Source organism: Hemibagrus wyckioides, linkage group LG29, assembly GCF_019097595.1.
Source record: "Hemibagrus wyckioides isolate EC202008001 linkage group LG29, SWU_Hwy_1.0, whole genome shotgun sequence".
NCBI lineage: Eukaryota > Metazoa > Chordata > Actinopteri > Siluriformes > Bagridae > Hemibagrus > Hemibagrus wyckioides.
Window position 1 is genome coordinate 8,117,337 of NC_080738.1, and position 11,862 is coordinate 8,129,198.

The window sequence follows — 11,862 nt, forward strand, 5'->3', positions numbered from 1 at the left end:
ACACAAGGCATTAACCCATGCGTCCTGGGTGATAAGATCACACCTGGCATTATGAATGTGATTCTAGTGTTCACTTATCATAGGTTTTCATACATCAGTCTTCTGCTGCAAAAAACAAAATTTCTAAGCTGTTAGAAGTTTGTAATCTTTATCCATTGACAACATGGAGCTTAATGCATTATTATTATTATTATTATTATTATTATCATCGATGAATGTGGTTTTAGTGATCAGATCTGCTCTATGTGACATATGACCCTATTCACACCTCTGCTCAGCTTATGATCAGATCACCCAAGACATATGATAATGCCAGGTGTGAACAGATCCATAGAGGCTGAGGCATGGAGTTTGTTATAGTAACAGATTGCCAGCGACAGTTGCTAAATCTTAGTCTGAACAGCACAACTATCCAGGGATTTGGAAATTTCTTGCCACTTGGCATTACGTCTATGTAAACATCTCACTGGTTTTTATCCAACTTACTAATTAACAAACAAAACCAAACAGCAATAATCATTAAAGCGCCATTTTGCCTGTGTTCCTCTTGGGGTTTCTGCAGCACCCTCAGCCCCACCTTTTCCACATCTCTACCACCAGTCGACATGTGAAAGGATGATGGGATTCAGAAATAGACTGGGAGTATGACCATGTGCTGGGAAAATTGGGTCTATTTACTATGTTGGGGTTTTTTTTTTTTTTAAACATCTGTAGGTCAACAGAACCCAAGTGTTTTGTAACACTGACAGGAGAGATGATGATTGTTTGGGTACCTAGCATGAAGACAAAACACAATCTATACACACGCTGCAGACGAGAGTGACCGAAATCTGAACGTTTCCCCGATCACTCTGATGTGTAAACATGTGATAATGCAACCTCTGTACATCATGATATCATAATGTTTTGTTTTTGGGTGATATATATATATACAGTGAGGGAAAAAATAATTTGATCCCCTGCTGATTTTGTACGTTTGCCCACTGACAAAGAAATGATCAGTCTGTAATTTTAATGGTAGGTTTATCTGAACAGTGAGAGACAGAATAACAACAAAAAAATCCAGAAAAACGCATTTCAGAAAAGTTATACATTGATTTGCATTTTATTGAGTGAAATAAGTATTTGATCCCTTTGCAAAACATGACTTAGTGGCAAACCCCTGATGGCAATCACAGACGACAGACATTTCTTGTAGTTGGCCACCAGGTTTGCACACATCTCACATCTCAAGGAATTTGAGCCCACTCCTCTTTGCATCCATGACCCATTTTCAATGCCCTGGCTGAGGGAAGGAGGTTCTCATTCAAGATTTGACGGTACATGGCTCCGTCCATCGTCCCTTTGATGCGGTGCGCTTGTCCTCTCCCCTTAGCAGAAATACACCCCAAAGCATAATGTTTCCTCCTCCATGTTTGACAGTGGGGATGGTCTTCTTGGAGTCATAGGCAGCATTCCTCCTCCTCCAAACATGGCGAGTTCAGTTGATGCCAAAGAGCTGGATTTTGGTCTCATTTGACCACAACACTTTCACCCAGTTCTCCTCTGAATCATTCAGATGTTCACTGGCAAACTTCAGATGGTCCTGTACATGTGCTTTCTTTAGCAGGAGGACCTTGCGGGCGCTACTGGATTTCAGTCTTTCACGGCATAGTGTGTTACCAGTTGTTTTCTTGGTGACTATGGTCCCAGCTGCCTTGAGATCATTGACAAAATCCTCCAGTGTAATTCTGGGCTGATTCCTCGCCATTCTCATGATGATTGAAACTCCATGAGGTGAGATCTTGCATGGAGCCCCAGACCGAGGAAGATTGACAGTCCTTTTGTGTTTCTTCCATTTGGGAATAATCGCACCAACTGTTGTCACCTTCTCACCAAGCTGCTTGGCGATGGTCTTGTAGCTCATTCCAGCCTTGTGTAGGTCTACAATCTTGTCCCTGACATCCATGGACAGCTCTTTGGTCTTGGCCATGATGGAGAGTTTGGAATCTGACTGATTGCTTCCTTCTGTGGACAGGTGTCTTTCATACAGGTAATGAGCTGAGATTAAGAGCACTCCCCGAGAGTGCTCCTACTGTAATCTCAGCTCCTTACCTGTATAAAAGACACCTGGGAGCCAGAAATCTTTCTGATTGATAGGGGATCAAATACTTATTTCACTCATTAAAATACAAATCAATGTAGAACTTTTCTGAAATGCGTTTTTCTGGATTTTTTTGTTGTTATTCTGCCTCTCACTGTTCAAATACACCTACCATTAAAATTACACACTGATCATTTCATTGTCAGTGGGCAAACGTACAAAATCAGCAGGGGATCAAATAATTTTTTCAATCACTGTATATATATGAGGCCATGGTAGCTCAAGTGGTTAAGGGGCTGGGTCATTGACTGGAAGATCGAGGTTCAAGCCTGCTGCTGTTGGGTCCTTGAGCTAGGCCCCCAACCCACCCTGCTCCAGGGGCACTGCATCATGGCTGACCCTGTGCTCTGAACCCAAACCCCAAGGATGGGCTATGCAAAGAATGAATTTCACTGTGCACTGTTAAGACAACTTAACTTTATATATATATATATATATATATATATATATATATATATATATATATATATATAGATAGACTCCTTGTCCTTGACGATTACCTTGGAAACAAACTAAGAGTAAGTGAGTGTGAAACTTTTATACAGCAAGTTATAGTTTGTGAATTTCATGAAAAGTAAGTGAGTTTGAGAAACTCACATTGCTCAGAGATAACACTAATAATGTGCCATGAGACACAATCAAGAAAATAATATTTAATTATTACTTCTTCTTGTTGTTCTTTCAGCTGCTCCCAAAGTGGATTATTTGTTTGGCATGTTTTGATTTGGCACAGCTTTTACACCGGATGCCCTTCTTGGGACAGACACTGAGAGTTAACACTTCAGTGGCTGGGTTAGCGCCCTCCCCGGGAATAGAACCCGGGCCACGGCAATGAGAGTGCGGGACCCTGCTCTGGACCACCAGGAGGCTTTTATTTACTAATTATTTCACTGTAAATAAAAGCACTGGCTTTTTAGGACTTATTGACAATAATATTGTTTCTCCAAGCTGACAATGAGGTCTTGGAGAAAAAGCCATCTGGATAAAATTTGTTTGGTTCTGATTCCTACTTAAAAGTTGTCCAAAAGAGTTGTAGTCAATTTTCTCTTGAAAGAGGTTAATGGCTTGTAAAGATGGGCACAATATAGCAGCCTGGATAAAGTAAATATGAGAAGCACAGTGAGGTCTGTAGCACTGAAGATCTGGATGAACCTTCTCTAAATGAAAAGCTTTGAGATGAGTCCAGTCCTGCCCTTTGTGCTCCTTTGTGCATACTCCTCCAGAGAACAGGGTTTAACCTTAGAAAGAAACAGTGGTTGTGTTTAACCCAATCTGACCACAAAGGTCTTTATACAAGACATACATGGCAAGATATTCCAAAATATAGTGATTTGCTGTCATACAACAATCATTCCTCTTGCCTTCAAACACACTGGGCTACACAAAAATTGAAGCTATTTGCTTGGCAGCTTATGAATATTGTTGATTCTACACGATCCCTGGTTTTCTTTTTGGAGTCCTTTTCTTTCTACCTGAGCTGATTTCAGAAACATGAAGCCAGCAAGGCTGAAGAAAATAACCACATCATGCATTTAGACTCTGGTCACATTCCGGTCCGGCTTCCCCCATGCTTAAGTCTGGTTTATACCTCTGCCTTGAAGCACATTTGCACATCTATGTTGTGACACAGAGATGCTGATTGTGGATAAGTGTGGCATGCAGAGATGCACAGAGGGACTGATGTGCACACCCCCAAACATCCTAACAGCACGTCATGTGTATCTACAGTGCTATGAGTCAACCAGTCGAATTCTGACTCATGAAGCCAAAAAACAAGTGAATATACTTTGAGCTTCTCCTGTCATGGTGAAGGTGAAGTTACTTCCCCAGTCCTCTGTATGATTCACTGAATCAGAATGAAAATTATTTTTCCAATTAGAAGTGTATTTACATCTTAATGTAAAACCATCCTCTTACAAATCGCATGCAGCCTCTCACAGTACTATATACCAATAATAACAGTAAAGATTTCTTTTTTGTTAATCTGAGATGCTGCCAAAATCAGAGAGCGTGGGCACAAAACGAATGCTTAACTATATTGTCTCTCCTGTAAGTGATGCAATCAGCTGTATATCGGAGAAACCAAGAGAAGACTGTCTGATTAGTTTGTCAAGCACCTTCATGCCGCGTGAAATAAAACATTTCTCTTTTCCTGTAGCAAGACACTAGCAAGACATAACATTAATGACATCTGGGTTTGTACTACTAGGTGTTGTTAATGGGAGAAATGAAGAGAAGAGGAAACCTAAGGGAATTTTGGAAAACTGACGGACTGAATGATACGGTTTTCAGCTTTAGAAGCTCTTTGCTTTTTCGCCAGTGTGAAATGTACTGTTTCTACTGTAGGAAAACAGTTTGTGGGTGTGTACTGTGTGTACATATTTAAACCAGACCCCATAGTTCAAAGTACATAGAATAATTCTATCCTTGTTCAAAAAGACATTTTCATCCTTCAAGTTTCCTAGTTTCCAAAGTCTGGCAATAAGCTTGTGTCAGTGGCTATATCACTTGTTGCTGAATCTATTTTTCCCCAAAGATCATAAAACCTTGGACCTTTCCATGTAGCCTCTCCAGATTTGACCACTAGTGTGAGTGTGGTGGTCATCACCAAGCAGGGTAGAGATGGAAGTCCGAGTCCTTCAATAAGAGGTACTAGAATGTGTTCTATTTCTAAAGGCATTGTTAGCAGATGTTATACCCTGCCCTCGGTGGTGAAAAGAGATGCTAAGTAAGTACTACTATATATCTATAATATATACAGCTTATAGAGCCACAGAACCATAGTAACTTAAATAGCTAGTATTCTATTTCATTCATGTTTTATGCATACATACACTCTGATGTTTCTGTTATTCCCAGAGTGCTGAGAATCATAGAGTACAAAATAAAACTGGCTTGTATTGGGATTTGTTCATTATTTCCATACCAGTTTTTATACATTTCCAGGGTCTAACAGCTACTATACTGTATATATACAGTAAAAAGAGAGAGAGGGAGAGAGGGAGAGAGAGAGAAGTAAATGTAGCAGTGAAACCCTGCTGTATGCTTCCACCATCCACCTTTTTTTAGATGTGATGTTGCCATGGCAACTTCAACTCCATGGCCTCGTTCTTTCAGCTCTGAAATTATGGGCTGCCCTGCCTGATAACACTGATAGGAAGACAGGGAGGAGAGAGACAGAGAGAGAGAGACAGACAGAGAGAGAGAGAGAGAGAGAGAGAGAGCATTCTTATGCTATTTCAATTTACCAGTTTGGTTTGTTTTAATAAATCTAATCATGCGTGAAATAATAATGTCTAATCAATGTATAATAAAAACAAATAATAATTTCTAAATTAATAATACGGCATTTTTCATTTGCCACACAACATATTAGCATGTTGCCACAAATAAACAAAAGAAAACACACAAATAGATTTTGTTTTTCAACTGAGAGTTGGAATTATTACATAACACATTTTGTCAAAATTATTGTATCTCTTATTGTGATGCAGATTTGGAAAAAAAATAATAATAAATCAACCCCCACGCTTCCTCCAAAATCTGTAAACATGTTGCACCATCCCCCATGTAACCTAAAGAAACACCCCAAAAATATGAAAAGATGTTAAAAGTCATTAATTAATCATTTTAGGCAAAAGAAAAAAATCCTTTAGGGTAAAATACATCTTCATCCACATGATGCATGGTTTCCTACAGTATTCAATCCAGGAAAACCTGCAGCTTTAGTACTGCGCTAGCTATACTGCATCCATTGTTGTGCTTCAGTAATACAGCACTGGATGTTTTACTGCACTTCCTCAGTACCGAAGTTTGCAGTAGTACCACAGTGATGCTGCAGTTGTACTGCGTCCAGTTTACTGTACTGATGCTGCAGACATCCTGCTGTAATTCTACTGCATTTCTACCACAGGAACTGAAATATTATGGCAGCTGTATTCCATTATACCTTTGTGTCCATTTGAATAATAAAATTTTAGTATCGATGTTTTATTTATCTAACACCTAAAGTTCAAAAGAATTCTGATGGGTAAATGACAGAATGCTAGACTCGTGTTTGCTAATAAAATGCCATTGCAACACATTCCTTACTCTTTTTTAAGCTATGCAGAGAATTACCCAAGGTAGTAAGTAAAAAATGCCATTTCCTTTTTTTTTCATTAATGAGCCTGAGTCTGTTCAAGACTCAGAAACTACATTGACCATATACATTGTTCTTTATGGGCCGTTGATTGCTGTTGTAGAAAGGACATTAATCAGTTACAGTTACACTATATACTGTCCAGTGTCACCCAAATGAGGATGGTTTCCCTTCTGAGCCTGGTTCCTCTCAAGGTTTCTTCCTCATATCACCACCGTCGCAGCAGGCTTTTCATTAGGGATAAAATAGTTTAATAATTTAATGTAATAATTTTTTTTCCCTCCGTTCTCTGTTTCTCTACTTTTGTAAAGCTGCTTTGAGACAATGTCCACTGTAAAAGGCGCTGTACAAAATATATGTAATTGTATCAAGAACATCCTTTCATGACATCTGGATTGTCAGTACATTTCCTCTTATACCTTTCATGTGTTAGTTCTTCTGTCAGTTCATGAACATTTATTAATATGATATCTTGACTTAAAGTTATCTGGGTGGATTTCTAGCCATTGGTTAATCTGTTACTGTAATATTCTCTGCATATTTTCTTGTCAGTAACATGAGTGTATATCTGGATCTGTATGAGATAAATGAGATAAATCATGCATATCATAATCATGCTATCATGAAACCTAGCTAGTTTAATCCAGCCTTTCTCGTTAACCAGTTTCAGAGCAACACATGTCCCAGACTGGACCTCTGGTAAGGGATCTGATGTCCTGATGAAGTCGGTTTGCCACTCCCGTCCCTCTGTTTCACGTTTCTGAAAGTCCGGCTATGCAGGCTACAGATTAGCCTCTACGGAAGTACTACAAATCTGCCTGTCCAGCATAAGCTGTGCTGGACTCAAGGGAGATGCCTTGTAGGACAAGAGCTCTAGCAATGGGTCTGTTGTCTCATAATTTGCTAAGGTGTGTGTTAAGCACATGTAGTGAGCACAGGATATTGAGAACTGTGTTGAAAATCATACACCTGCCTTAGAAAAGTAAAATGAAGACTGCTCGATAATTAGGCTGTGGCTCTCTTCTTCTGACAACATGAGCACACTGATCAGTTAAAAGGTGCTAGTGTCCAGAAAACCTGTACACACTCAGAGATCAGACTCATCTCAATCTCCTCCAAGTTAAAATAGTCAAAGAAAGATGAAAGAGCTAATGCACAAGCTTCTGAATCCAGACCAGATAGATCATCCTACAAGAAATTGATCATCCTAAGGTGATGGGCATTGGTCCCATTTCTACTTTGATGTTAAGAAAATCAAATTATGTTCCCTACATTCTGTAGAGGATATATTCAAATATTGATGCCAGGTGAGATTGGTTCGGAACTTGGTTTTGTATTAAAATAGGAGCACAGAGAAGCTGCATTCTCTTAAAGCAGTGCAAGACAGTAATGCAGCGTGGCTTATTGTGCTTAGTAACAGCCCCGGGTTTGCTATGTGCTGAGAAAAAGGTGGTTGAATGTTATCAGAAAAAAGAGTGAAGCAGTGAGTGAGTACACTCAGATATTCATGATGCAAGGAGGTATATACTGCATGAACCTTGGTTGAGGATATACTGTATGAGGCTTATTTGATGGATGGTTCTGCTTCAGAATACCTTTCCTAAAACCAATTAACCAATAAAGCACCATTTGGTAATGCAGCACTCGGTATTTACCAACATTCACTTTTCCTTAAAATTGCACCACATCTATAATAACTGTAAGGGAATCTCTGATGCACCCCCCCCCAAGTCATTCCACACAGGTGTTCAATAGGATTTAGATCTGGGCTCTGACGGGGCCATTCAAAAACGTTGATCTTATTCTGAAGCCATTTCTTTGTTGACTTGGATTTGTGCCTAGTGTCATTATAGTGCTGGAAGGTGACATTTCTTTTCATCTTCAGCTGTCTAACAGAGGTTTGCAGGTTTTGTGCTGAAATAGATTGGTATGTGAAGTTATCCCAGCAGAGTCACAGTCCCGGCGGAATAGTAACAGACCCTGGATATGGTGCCTTTTGGGTGATAGGTAGTTTTGTATTTGCTGCAAACCAAGTAGTAAGAGTCTATCCTGGGCTCATCAGACCATAATAAATGTAGTTGTTGTTCTTTCCGCTGCTCCCTGTCCTGGGTCGCCACAACGGATCATCTGGTCTGTGTATTTGATCATCTGGTCCGCCCTTCATGACGCAATGGCTGGGTTAGCTCTCTGCCCGGGAATCGAACCCGGGATGCGGCAATGAGAGCGCAGGAGCCTGCCTCTGGATCAACAAGGGACGTCAGACCATAATAAATAATAAAGAATAATAATATTTTCTGATGCAGCCTACTTCTCCTGGCTTAGCTATAATATTGTATCTGTAGTGTGAGCATCATATTCCAAAGCCTCTGCATGAACTAGGATGTAGTCTATGCATGTGACTACACTATATTTTTGTTATCTCAGGGTGTATGTTTTCTGGAGCACTAGTCATGTCAAATATTGATCAAAAAGTGTAATAAATATCTAGTGGTACTTACCAGAAACAACTGTCCACATGTAGCTGATAATCAATAAAGGCAGAAAATACCTTTCCCTTAATTGGTGCGTTCCCTTCTTAGGCACTGGGACCAGTGGAGCACTCCCTGAGCAGTGGAGCTGATATCTGAGGATGATGCAGTCTACCATGTGCTGTTACTAGTGTTTTAATTCAGAAGGCATGGACTCTGACACACACACGGCCATTATTACACTGGGAGGTACTGAATGTGTCGTCTACTCCATTTTCCTTAATCCCATTCACCATAAACGTAAACATTTTTTTATTCTGTGGCGTCTGAAGAAGCCTACGCAGTTCAGCATACCTTCAAGGCTTACTAGCTGTGTCACTGATGTTCTAAGGACTGAGACTTAACATCTGGTGCTATGTCTCATTGCATCTTGTGTACACACTTTTTATAGGTAGTTTTACTGTCTATGCACTGTTAAAGTTATTCACTTGAGCTGTTTTTCCCAACTTCTTTCACTCTTCAGCTCCTTATCTTCTCAGCAGGTGAAGATACACTCCTCATCTACCCAATACAGGCTTCTGATGTACTCCTCATCAGTCCCAGTTATCTTAAATGGTCTCTAAAATGATCCTCATCCTCATTTTTCCCAAACAATGATTTCAAAATCTTCTGATTCCTTCTGATCAGTAGAGTAGATTTCAGACCTGTACTTCTCCCTCTTTTTGTTCAGCTTTGTGGATATCCTGTAGCTTTGGTTCATATCTTATTGGCTACCAACTGCAATATTGAGAAACACAATTAACCAAATGGCACCATGCAATATCCAGTTTCTGTTTGAAAGCCAGCTGGCTACATTCTGAACATAGAGATAAGCAATAGCCAAAGATTTACTGCAGGAGAAGAAAATGAAGTGAAGATCTGGTTATATTAGATAAAATTTCAGGCTCCTGAGTAGTGCAACAGAAAAGCATTCACCTTGTCGTTCAAGATCAAAGTAAAATGATTATAATTGTTGCTATAACTATTTAAGTTGGAATCTTAATGACGCCACAGTCATCCAATGGCTGGGAGAACTAAATGGTGGCTGGGAATTGGCCAAAACTAATTTACTGAGAAAGTAAGGGAAAATACTACCAAAAAAAGAGAAAAAGGTCATTTTCCCATATTACTAGCATGATACTGTGGCAGTCATAATATTAAAACCACCAGCTTAATATAGTGTAGGTCCCCCTAGTGCTGCCAAAATTGCTCTGACCCCTCGAGGCATGGACTTCACAAGACCTCTGCAAGTGTGCTGTGGTATCTGGCACCAAGAGGGTCGCAGCAGATCCTTTAAGGCATCTAAATTGCGAGATAATTTGGATCAGATTTGTTTGTCTAGCACATCCTATAGATTTCAATTTCAGTTCAAATAAATCCAATTCAATTCTCATCTAGGTGACACTGTGCAGTTATATATAACTTCCCTTCTAAAACAGTGTACTATATGGTCAAAAGGTGCAATTATGTAACCAGTAACTTATGAGCAACTTACGAATATCACCGAGAGACTAGCCACTGCCTAGTCCTAACCCATCGTACTGTTTGTGGCAAATACAGTAATCTTCATGATTTCTGGTACCATCCACTGAAATCCCACTTTTTTTAGGCTTTCCATGTGGCATCATCTTCAGCAGCAGCAAGTGGGTTTCAGGCATGCTCTGAGAGTAGTAGGAATGAGGATCACCAGTATCTCAGGAGTAGCATGCATAGCTTGAGAGAAAGAAAGAGAGAGAGAGAGAGAGAGAGAGAGAGAGAGAGAGGGGCTATTCAGTATGCTCATTATCACATAATGGTTAAAGACAATCTACATTGTGTGCTGAGTGCAACAGGGACCCTGGCAAGACTATGATTGCATAACTAAAAAGGAGAGCCAGAAGTAAAACACACTTAAGCGTGCCCTGGGACATAAAGCAGCCTGCCACTCTGCAAACAACAAACCTGAGAGAATGTGTGAGATTGTGGAGGGGGACAGCATCCAAACATTCACCAAAAAACCTGTGAACACTCCAGAACTGCTCCTTTACCTAAAAATAATCCATGAACAAAAGTCTTGACCAAACAAATATATATTTTTAGTCTAGACTTATGCATTAAGATTGTATATGAGTGTGAACTTGAAGTCTGTTCCAAAACTGTCTGGCTTTGTAAGAGACAGCTCTGCCCTCTGCTGTAGCCTTCATTATTCAAGGTATCAATAAAGAGCCTGCACCTTTTGACTGAAGTACACATCACACAAAGTAGTTACACATTCCTCAACTTTATTAAACTGGAGTCTCTCATCTGGCTTTGCTACAGTGGCATCAAGCTAGAAACTTGTTTATTATTAGCTTTTACTCACAGGAAGCATACATCATATGCCACCATTATGAGTGGGTCCTATAATGTTTTGATTAAAATTATGTACTGAATATAAAATGGACACAACAATTGTTCTCAGATGGTTTTCTGGGTTATCAAAATGAATATTAAAATCTCCAACAATAAATGTTTGGTTTAAAGAAACAACCAGGGTTGAGATCCACAAATTCATGACGGACTTCAGAATATGGCCTTGGGTTTTGGGCTCTAGTATGAAGAACTTTAAACAGATTGAACGTATGTCTAGCTTATCATTATTAATAACTTTCTCAAAGTTTCTTTTAAACCCAGACGGTTTACACAACAGAGAGTTGTTTTAGTCTGCTTGTCTTCTTTCAGGCCTTGGCTCTGGATTGTCAGTGATTAACAAGGCCTGTTCTAAGACTAAGAGCTATGCTTTAAGTGCAGCACCTTCCCAAGTGGGATGGATATCTCCCAACCTAACATGCCAGTCTTGCCTTTGAAAATACTCAAATTATTATAAGATGTACTGTATATCATGTACATTTACATTTCTGGCATTTGGCAGATACTCTTATCCAGAGTGACATATAAGAGTGCATTGAAAACTCGATATCAATGAATACATTAACACTGGTACCATAGGTCACAGATTTAGTATATGTGCTGCTATAGGAAGCACAGGTCACAGATTTCGGATACCATCTGCCTAACTACAAGCTAGTATAAGTGCTCCAGGAAGAGGTAGG